At 34.8% G+C, this 11477-nt stretch overlaps 1 long non-coding RNA gene across 1 annotated transcript; it reads right to left on the bottom strand.

The window, feature by feature from the left end:
- Positions 1-761: 761 nt before the first annotated feature.
- On the bottom strand, positions 762-9885 carry LOC143046718 (uncharacterized). Its single transcript, XR_012969244.1, has 3 exons — positions 9750-9885; positions 8769-8876; positions 762-913 (listed from the first exon to the last, which is right to left on the bottom strand). It is a non-coding gene; the product is annotated as an uncharacterized LOC143046718 (long non-coding RNA).
- Between the last annotated feature and the right edge of the window lie 1592 nt (positions 9886-11477).

Below are 11477 nucleotides of genomic sequence, written 5' to 3'. Positions count from 1 at the left end.
TACTTCTCTAAAGATATAAACAAAATTTTCATAGTTCGTATCTGAACATGTACACAGCCATGGGAATTTTAAGGGACTATATTTCAGTGTGCATATATTTAGTAGCTAATCTGGCAACTTCCTGTTTATCAGACCGGTACCTTAGAAAAGAATTGTGACAATATATCCAATCTTTTCAAAAACCAAAGACTAACGTCACTAGGAGCAGCAGTTAGTTGTCATAGATACTCTAGATAGAAAGATAATCTGCCACTTTTATAAAAGGGACTACACATAGTTTTTGAAAGGGTATAATCGGTTTGTGCCGAAATTACTTTCTTTAGTCCAGAAACTCATTTGTGCTAAATGGTAATCTCCACCCACATTTAGGACTGGCAGTTATTTGTAGTTTTTATCAACAGCTTGCACTTTTTCTAAATTATATTTGCTTCTTTTAAGACTGACCAAAACTGTTTTTTTACCATTGTGGTTTGATTAAGGTAGTGTATATCAAACAGCTGTTGGAAATATTTTGGACAACCCTCTTATTTACAATATCATTTGATCAACACCTAGTGGTCTTTGGTGGTATCTCGCATAACATTAATAAGGTCTTTTTTAAAAGGCAACTTGAAATTATTGGTCCCATATTTATGTGCTATAGCAAATGTATGGGCTGCTGATCTGCAATATTGCAATATATGATAGCAATATATTCTTATGTTTTCAATGACCCCTTATTTCTTCACTCCACTTTATAAGATAGAAATAAATGTTATTCCATAATTTTATTGGTTTTTTTTAAAGGTATCATAATTTAGACATAAAGACAAAACTAAGCACAGTGAAAAAAGTGTACTCTGTCCTGTAAAGTTTGAGATGTTTTTGTTGTTCAATCTTTATCCCTTGTATGGAAACACTAAATCTTGATAACCTACAAAAGAAATATTATCACTTTTATTTCAATTCAATTGTTGCAGTTATCATGCATGTAATAGAGAAAATGATAAATTAGACCAGATCTCCACATTAATAATATCAAAACTAGAGGCTTCAATGAGCCTGTGTTACTCACATGATACTTTTATTTACAATCGATGCATGATGCAGAAATTGTCCATACCAACCGTCAGTGTTTACCATACAATACAGTACTTCTATACACTGTCTGTATACAGTATTTGTCGGATTTTGTCCATACCTATCGTCGATGTTTGACATAAAATACAATACTCCTATATACCGTATATCAACAGTATTTGTCTATACCTACCGTCGGTGGTTAACATACAATACAGTCCTCCTATTTATCGTCTATCAACAGTATTTGTCTATACCTACCGTCAGTGGTTAACATACGATATAGTACTCCTTTGCACCATCCATCAACAGTATTTGTCTATACCTACCGTCGGTGGTTAACATGCAATAAAGTGCTCCTATATACCGTCTATCAACAGTATTTGTCTATACCTACCGTCGGTGGTTAACATACACTATAGTGCTCCCATAAACCGTCTATCAACAGTATTTGTCTATACCTACTGTCGGTAGTTAACATACAATATAGTGCTCCTATATACCATCTATCAACAGTATATGTCTATACCTACCGTCGGTGGTTAACATACAATATAATGCTCCCATATACCGTCTATCAACAGTATTTGTCTATACCTACCGTCGGTAGTTAACATACAATATAGTGCTCCTATATACCGTCTATCAACAGTATTTGTTTATACCTACCGTCGGTAGTTAACATACAATATAGTGCTCCTATATACCGTCTATCAACAGTATTTGTCTATACCTACCGTCGGTAGTTAATATACAATATAGTGCTCCTATATACCATCTATCAACAGTATGTCTATACCTACCGTCGGTACTTAACATACAATATAGTGCTCCCATATACCGTCTATCAACAGTATTTGTCTATACCTACTGTCGGTAGTTAACATACAATATAGTGCTCCTATATACCATCTATCAATAGTATATGTCTATACCTACCGTCGGTGGTTAACATACAATATAATGCTCCCATATACTGCTATCAACAGTATTTGTCTATACCGACCGTCGGTGGTTAACATACAATATAGTGCTCCCATAAACCGTCTATCAACAGTATTTGTCTATACCTACTGTCGGTAGTTAACATACAATATAGTGCTCCTTTATACCATCTATCAACAGTATATGTCTATACCTACCGTCGGTGATTAACATACAATATAATGCTCCCATATACCGTCTATCAACAGTATTTCTCTATACCTACTGTCGGTAGTTAACATACAAAATAGTGCTTCTATATACCGTCTATCAACAGTATTTGTCTATACCTACCATCGGTGGTTAACATACAATATAGTGCTCCTACAATGTATATACCGTCTATCAACAGTATTTGTCTATACCTACCGTCGGTGGTTAACATACAATATAGTGCTCCCATATACCGTCTATCAACAGTATTTGTCTATACCTATCGTCAGTGGTTAACATGCAAAATAGTGCTCCTATATACAGTCTATCAACAGTATATGTCTATACCTACCGTCGGTGGTTAACATACAATATAGTGCTCCCATAAACCGTTTATCAACATTATTTGTCTATACCTACCGTCGCTGGTTAACATACAATATAGTGCTCTTTGATACCGTCTATCAACAGTATCTGTCTATACCTACTGTCGGTAGTTGTTCCTATATACCGTCTATCACCAGTATTTGTCTATACCTACCGTCGGTGGTTAACATAAGATATAGTGCTCCTATATACCGTCTATAAAAAGTATTTGGCTATACCTACCGTCAGTGGTTAACATACAATATAGTGCTCCTATATACCGTCTATCACCAGTATTTGTCTATACCTACCGTCGGTGGTTAACATACAATATAGTGCTCCCATATACCGTCTATCAACAGTATTTGTCTATACCTACTGTCGGTAGTTAACATACAATATAGTGCTTCTATATACCGTCTATCAACAGTATTTGTCTATACCTACTGTCGGTAGTTAACATATAATATAGTGCTCCCATATACCGTCTATCAACAGTATTTGTCTATACCTACTGTCGGTAGTTAACATACAATATAGTGCTTCTATATACCGTCTATCAACAGTATTTGTCTATACCTACTGTCGGTAGTTAACATACAATATAGTGCTTCTATATACCGTCTATCAACAGTATTTGTCTATACCTACTGTCGGTAGTTAACATACAATATAGTGCTCCTATATACCATCTATCAATAGTATATGTCTATACTTACCGTCGGTGGTTAACATACAATATAATGCTCCCATATACTGCTATCAACAGTATTTGTCTATACCTACGGTCGGTAGTTAACATACAATATAGTGCTCCTATATACCGTCTATCAACAGTATTTGTCTATACCTAACATCGGTAGTTAACATACAATATAGTGCTCCTATATACCGTCTATCAACAGTATTTGTCTATACCTACCGTTGGTGGTTAACATACAATATAGTGCTCCTATATACCGTCTATCAACAGTATTTGTCTATACCTACCGTCGGTGGTTAACATACAATATAGTGCTCCTATATACCGTCTATCAACAGTATTTAACTATACCTACCGTCGGTAGTTAACATACAATATAGTGCTCCTATATACCGTCTATCAACAGTATTTGTCTATACCTACCGTGGGTAGTTAACATACAATATAGTGCTCCTATATACCGTCTATCAACAGTATTTGTCTATACCTACCATCGGTGGTTAACATACAATATAGTGCTCCTACAATGTATATACCGTCTATCAACAGTATTTGTCTATACCTACCGTCGGTGGTTAACATACAATATAGTGCTCCCATATACCGTCTATCAACAGTATTTGTCTATACCTACCGTCGCTGGTTAACATACAATATAGTGCTCTTTGATACCGTCTGTCAACAGTATCTGTCTATACCTACTGTCGGTGGTTGTTCCTATATACCGTCTATCACCAGTATTTGTCTATACCTACCGTCGGTGGTTAACATAAGATATAGTGCTCCTATATACCGTCTATCACCAGTATTTGTCTATACCTACCGTCGGTGATTAACATACAATATAATGCTCCTATATACCGTCTATCACCAGTATTTGTCTATACCTACCGTCGGTGATTAACATACAATATAATGCTCCCATATACCGTCTATCAACAGTATTTCTCTATACCTACTGTCGGTAGTTAACATACAAAATAGTGCTTCTATATACCGTCTATCAACAGTATTTGTCTATACCTACCATCGGTGGTTAACATACAATATAGTGCTCCTACAATGTATATACCGTCTATCAACAGTATTTGTCTATACCTACCGTCGGTGGTTAACATACAATATAGTGCTCCCATATACCGTCTATCAACAGTATTTGTCTATACCTATCGTCAGTGGTTAACATGCAAAATAGTGCTCCTATATACAGTCTATCAACAGTATATGTCTATACCTACCGTCGGTGGTTAACATACAATATAGTGCTCCCATAAACCGTCTATCAACAGTATTTGTCTATACCTACCGTCGGTGGTTAACATACAATATAGTGCTCCTATATACCGTCTATCAACAGTATTTGTCTATACCTACCGTCGGTAGTTAACATACAATATAGTGCTCCTATATACCGTCTATCAACAGTATTTGTCTATACCTACCGTGGGTAGTTAACATACAATATAGGGCTCCCATATACCGTTGATGTCTATCAACAGTATTTGTCTATACCTACTGTCGGTAGTTAACATATACTATAGTGCTCCTATATACCATCTATCAACAGTATATGTCTATACCTACCGTTGGTGGTAAACATACAATATGGTGCTCCCATATACCGTCTATCAACAGTATTTGTCTATACCTACCGTCGGTGGTTAACATACAATATAGTGCTCCTATATACCGTCTATCAACAGTATTTGTCTATACCTACCGTCGGTAGTTAACATACAATATAGTGCTCCTATATACCGTCTATCAACATTATTTGTCTATACCTACCGTGGGTAGTTAACATACAATATAGGGCTCCCATATACCGTTGATGTCTATCAACAGTATTTGTCTATACCTACTGTCGGTAGTTAACATATACTATAGTGCTCCTATATACCATCTATCAACAGTATATGTCTATACCTACCGTTGGTGGTAAACATACAATATGGTGCTCCCATATACCGTCTATCAACAGTATTTGTCTATACCTACCGTCGGTGGTTAACATACAATATAGTGCTCCTATATACCGTCTAGTAACAGTATGTGTCTATACCTACTGTCGGTAGTTAACATACAATATAGTGCTCCTATATACCGTCTATCAACAGTATTTGTCTATACCTACCGTTGGTGGTTAACATACAATATAGTGCTCCTATATACCGTCTATCAACAGTATTTGTCTATACCTACCGTCGGTGGTTAAAATACAATATAGTGCTCCTATATACCGTCTATCAACAGTATTTGTCTATACCTACCGTCGGTAGTTAACATACAATATAGTGCTCCTATATACCGTCTATCAACAGTATTTGTCTATACCTACCGTGGGTAGTTAACATACAATATAGGGCTCCCATATACCGTTGATGTCTATCAACAGTATTTGTCTATACCTACTGTCGGTAGTTAACATATAATATAGTGATCCTATATACCATCTATCAACAGTATTTGTCTATACCTACCGTGGGTAGTTAACATACAATATAGGGCTCCCATATACCGTTGATGTCTATCAACAGTATTTGTCTATACCTACTGTCGGTAGTTAACATATACTATAGTGCTCCTATATACCATCTATCAACAGTATATGTCTATACCTACCGTTGGTGGTAAACATACAATATGGTGCTCCCATATACCGTCTATCAACAGTATTTGTCTATACCTACCGTCGGTGGTTAACATACAATATAGTGCTCCTATATACCGTCTATCAACAGTATTTGTCTATACCTACCGTCGGTAGTTAACATACAATATAGTGCTCCTATATACCGTCTATCAACATTATTTGTCTATACCTACCGTGGGTAGTTAACATACAATATAGGGCTCCCATATACCGTTGATGTCTATCAACAGTATTTGTCTATACCTACTGTCGGTAGTTAACATATACTATAGTGCTCCTATATACCATCTATCAACAGTATATGTCTATACCTACCGTTGGTGGTAAACATACAATATGGTGCTCCCATATACCGTCTATCAACAGTATTTGTCTATACCTACCGTCGGTGGTTAACATACAATATAGTGCTCCTATATACCGTCTAGTAACAGTATGTGTCTATACCTACTGTCGGTAGTTAACATACAATATAGTGCTCCTATATACCGTCTATCAACAGTATTTGTCTATACCTACCGTTGGTGGTTAACATACAATATAGTGCTCCTATATACCGTCTATCAACAGTATTTGTCTATACCTACCGTCGGTGGTTAAAATACAATATAGTGCTCCTATATACCGTCTATCAACAGTATTTGTCTATACCTACCGTCGGTAGTTAACATACAATATAGTGCTCCTATATACCGTCTATCAACAGTATTTGTCTATACCTACCGTGGGTAGTTAACATACAATATAGGGCTCCCATATACCGTTGATGTCTATCAACAGTATTTGTCTATACCTACTGTCGGTAGTTAACATATAATATAGTGCTCCTATATACCATCTATCAACAGTATATGTCTATACCTACCGCTGGTGGTTAACATACAATATGGTGCTCCCATATACCGTCTATCAACAGTATTTGTCTATACCTACCGTCGGTGGTTAACATACAATATAGTGCTCCTATATACCGTCTAGTAACAGTATGTGTCTATACCTACTGTCGGTAGTTAACATACAATATAGTGCTCCTATATACCGTCTATCAACAGTATTTATCTATACCTACCGTCGGTAGTTAACATACAATATAGTGCTCCTATATACCATCTATCAACAGCATTTGTCTATACCTACCGTCGGTGGTTAACATACAATTTAGTGCTCCTATATACCGTTTATCAACAGTATCTGTCTATACCTACTGTCGGTAGTTAACATACAATATAGTGCTCCTATATACCGTTTATCAACAGTATCTGTCTATACCTACTGTCGGTAGTTAACATACAATATAGTGCTCCTATATACCGTCTATCAACAGTATTTGTCTATACCTACTGTCGGTAGTTAACATACAATATAGTGCTCCTATATACCGTCTATCAACAGTATTTGTCTATACCTACCGTCGGTGGTTAACATACAATATAGTGCTCCTATATACCGTATATCAACAGTATTTGTTTATACCTACCGTCGGTGGTTAACATACAATATAGTGCTCCTATATACCGTCTATCACCAGTATTTGTCTATACCTACCGTCGATGGTTAACATAAGATATAGTGGTCCTATATACCGTCTATCAACAGTATTTGGCTATACCTACCGTCAGTGGTTAACATAGAATATAGTGCTCCTATATACTGTCTATCACCAGTATTTGTCTATACATGTACCTACCGTCGGTGGTTAACATGGAATATAGTGCTCGTATATACCGTCTATCAACAGTATTTGTTTATACCTACTGTCGGAGGTTAACATAGAATATAGTGCTCCTATATACCAAGAGGGATAACGGATCTGCATCTAGAATTTATCATGCTGCCCTTTTTTTGGATTTTTAAAATTCTTGTTATCCGTCAATTTTTACATTCATCCCAAATAATACAACAGTAGTCAATTAGGGGCAGAACACCCATTGTATTATGTTTTCTTGCAGTTATATAAAAAAAATGTATTTAAGAAAGATGGTATATTCTGGATGATATATTAGCACAACCTTGGTCAATTTGATTTCTCCAGTTACTTAGTGGGCTGTCAATTTTGAAACTAATATTTTTTCACATGAAGAATTTTGTAATACTTTAATTTATTATCAAGTTTGGTTCAAAAGTCTGAATAGTTTCTGCTTTGTTCCAGTAATCAAACATTTTGTTTCATTTGCATCTATGAACATGTTATTCATTTTACACCACTCTTCAACCCTGTATAAATCTTCTTGAACATCATCATTTATATTTTCTAGATGTTTCCCCCTGATTTATGAATAGTGGTGTCATCGGCATATACAACGATATAGGTCTGTTTCACAATTTTTAATGCATAAGGGAAGGTCATTTATAAATAGCACAAACAATAGAGGACAAGGTATAGAACATTGGGGAACACCAAATTTTACATGTTGTTGTTCAGAGTTAACATTACAAATGTATACGTTTTGTTATTCAGGTACGACTTAAAAAAACTAACAGTAGTCTCACTAAATCCATACATGTCGAGCTTCAAAGAAAGTCATATTCTACCAAATCAAAAGCTTTAATTGCTAGGTTTAAATTACCATCTTTCATTTCTTGCAACCATGTGTCAATGATATTAAATAAATGTCAAGCTCAATCCAGTATATATTCCAAGTTATGGACAAATGATAATGCTATTAAAAATACCAAATCATAACCAGTGCTTTTCTCTTTTTCTATTTACAGTATATGACTAGGTAATAATGATTACTTTTTTCAACTATTTTCATACTTTTTTGTTTCCTCTGCTTTTGTATCAAGGGCATAATTGTTTATGACAAACTAAGCATTTGCATAATCAAACTATTCCTAACTATACTCTACCTCAAATTCTGGAAACTGCAGAATTTTTGTCATAGCAGTCTTATGGTAGCTGAACTATTTCTATTTTTTGTAAATCTGGATTAATAAGTCTTTTGTCACATTCTGGGGCTATAGAAAAAAAACATTACAGAATTATCAAAATTATGTGTGTATAATGTTTGTGTACAGTCATTCAACTAAAAAAGGACAAAAATTATTTTTTTGTGTATAAATAAATAATTGTGATTTTAATGTCTTAATATTATAAAAAAAACTTCAAAAGATTAAATTTAAATTATAATCTAAACATGAAAGAGCACATATAAATCAACCTTTTACTCAGATTTATATCTAAAACCAGTTATAACTAGCTATAATATCTTTGACTTCACAAATATCATCATCTAATTTTACAAATCAGTATTTATTTGGTGGCACTTCCTGCACACTAAGTATGTTATGCCTTAGGTTTAATTTTGATGCAATCACATTTCAGAAGGTACATGTCTTGAACTGTTTAAATGAATAAATTACAGTTTTATACTCAGTTTAGGCTGACCTGAGGTCAATAGTCTTAAACAATGTCATCAAAATATCAGTTTTACTGTAATATATTCAGGGGTAGTTCAAATAATTATGACTTCTTAAAAAACTATATTATGGGGAAAAAGGGGGGGGTCTATTATGTTTTTTTCATACAGGAGGAAGACGTCAAAGCAAAAAAAAACCAACAAAACAAAATAAAATAATAGCCTGTCAAGACGTCCTTATATCATAATAATTTGGTCTAATTTTGGGATAATACATTTAACTTCCTTTGATGTCGGGGAGGGGATAAGTTTTGACGATTAATTATTCTTGAAACTAGCAATAATTATTTCTTATTGTTACTTTGTTAAGCGAGCGCGATGTGTGGTTCTCGAGTTATTTAAAAAAAGGGGGGGGGGTTGTTACTATATCAAATTTACCCAGTTTGGAGACAAGAAATATTTAAAATCTAACCATAAACTCCAATGTTCCTGCTTTTTTTAGTAGAACAAACACGATGGCATTCTCGTCTCTGTTATAATCAATAGTTAACTCATTTCTTCTTCCAGGTTATTTCTTAATCAATTATGATTACCAGCTGTCTATCTATTTACCATGTTTATGTTAAACTGGTCCGTAATTCCATCGTAGTGTATCGAAACCGAGGTATATAATATACAAGGTTCCTGAGTCAGTAACCGTAACTATCACCGTGCTTTGTGACAATCTAGACAAAAATAAATAGAAAATTAATTGATGAAAATTGAAATTTCAAAGAATTAAAAAACCAGGAAACAAATTATAAAACTTTACTTCTTGATTGATTAAATTGCGTTGTTCATTGTTTAAATGCATTAATTCAGCAAATAAGAATAATTCTAAAGAAAAAAAATCTATTAATACGCAACGATTCTAGTTACAACTAGACTTCCTGAATAGCTTGAATGACTAGTCCATTTTTCATACGAGGATGAATTCATGCAAGAATTTCTGATGACGACTGGAAAGAGCACCATTATCTTGAAACTTCACTTTCAACTATATAGATGATGTCATCTCACTGAATAGTGCCAAATTTGTGACAATGTTGGACTCATAATTTCCATTGAAATTGAAAATAAAAGACTCAACAGATATAGTTTACTCTATCACGTATCTTGAAAACGACGATGAGGGTTGGTTGAGAACAAGTTTAACGACAATAGAGATGAGCATAAATCAACCAATAAAAACACTCCTTACTACCAAATTATAAATTAGTCATTTCTATGTTGCAACATTATAGCAACGCCTGCATATCTAAACTACTAAAGGAGGAGACCGATTTCATTGAGCCTCAACTCCTCTGAGACAATAACAAGTCGGAAATATTTATGATATGTCGTATAAATGTAGGGTTTTTTATTTCCTTAATTTGTCTTTGCATGCTCCGTCGACGTACGTACTGCCCGCGAAATTAAATGAAAGTATCTATCTAAACACTTGCCAAATTGTAACGCGATTTCGCGGCATCTTCTTGTGGAGTATATTTCTCCAAGTTGATACAATTTTCCAGAGCTTGCATGTATGTTCACGATTTATTTTCGTGATAGTGCGTAACTGCTCACAATGAAGATGTTAAATAAAGGCAACTATAGTATACCGCTATTCAATAGTCATCAATCGATTTACTAGAAACTGAAACAAATCCGGGTAACAAACCAAAACCGAGGAAAACGCACCAACTATATATATACAAGAGGAACAAAACGATATAACAGAAACACTGAACTGCTACAAAAACAAACGCCAACATAACAAAGAAACAGATTATTCGACACCAACTGCCATATGCCTGACTTTGTACAGGACATTTGAAGAAAAGTGGTGGTTTGAACATGGTTTTAAACCAGAGTTCAAATGCAAAGTTGGAATCACCCCTTTGAAAATTTTATGGACGCCACTACGAGTTGGTTGACAATTATAAAATATTTGTTTCGCCAGATGACGACTGATAAGTTCCAATCGACGTTACCAAAATACCGTCATCTCTGCCTTGAATGACACATACCCACTAAGACTTGGCACCGAGTTAGGAATTAAATGAGCCACAAGACGGGTGCCACATGTGGAACATGATCTGCTTACCTTTTGGGAGTCCCTGAATCCACCCCAAATATTTTTAGAGTTTTTTTGTTACACAATCTGTAGTTTTATATGTTG

This window comes from Mytilus galloprovincialis, chromosome 9 (genome assembly GCF_965363235.1).
Source record: "Mytilus galloprovincialis chromosome 9, xbMytGall1.hap1.1, whole genome shotgun sequence".
Taxonomy (NCBI): Eukaryota; Metazoa; Mollusca; class Bivalvia; order Mytilida; family Mytilidae; genus Mytilus; species Mytilus galloprovincialis.
This window is presented reverse-complemented; position numbering and strand designations above follow the sequence as displayed.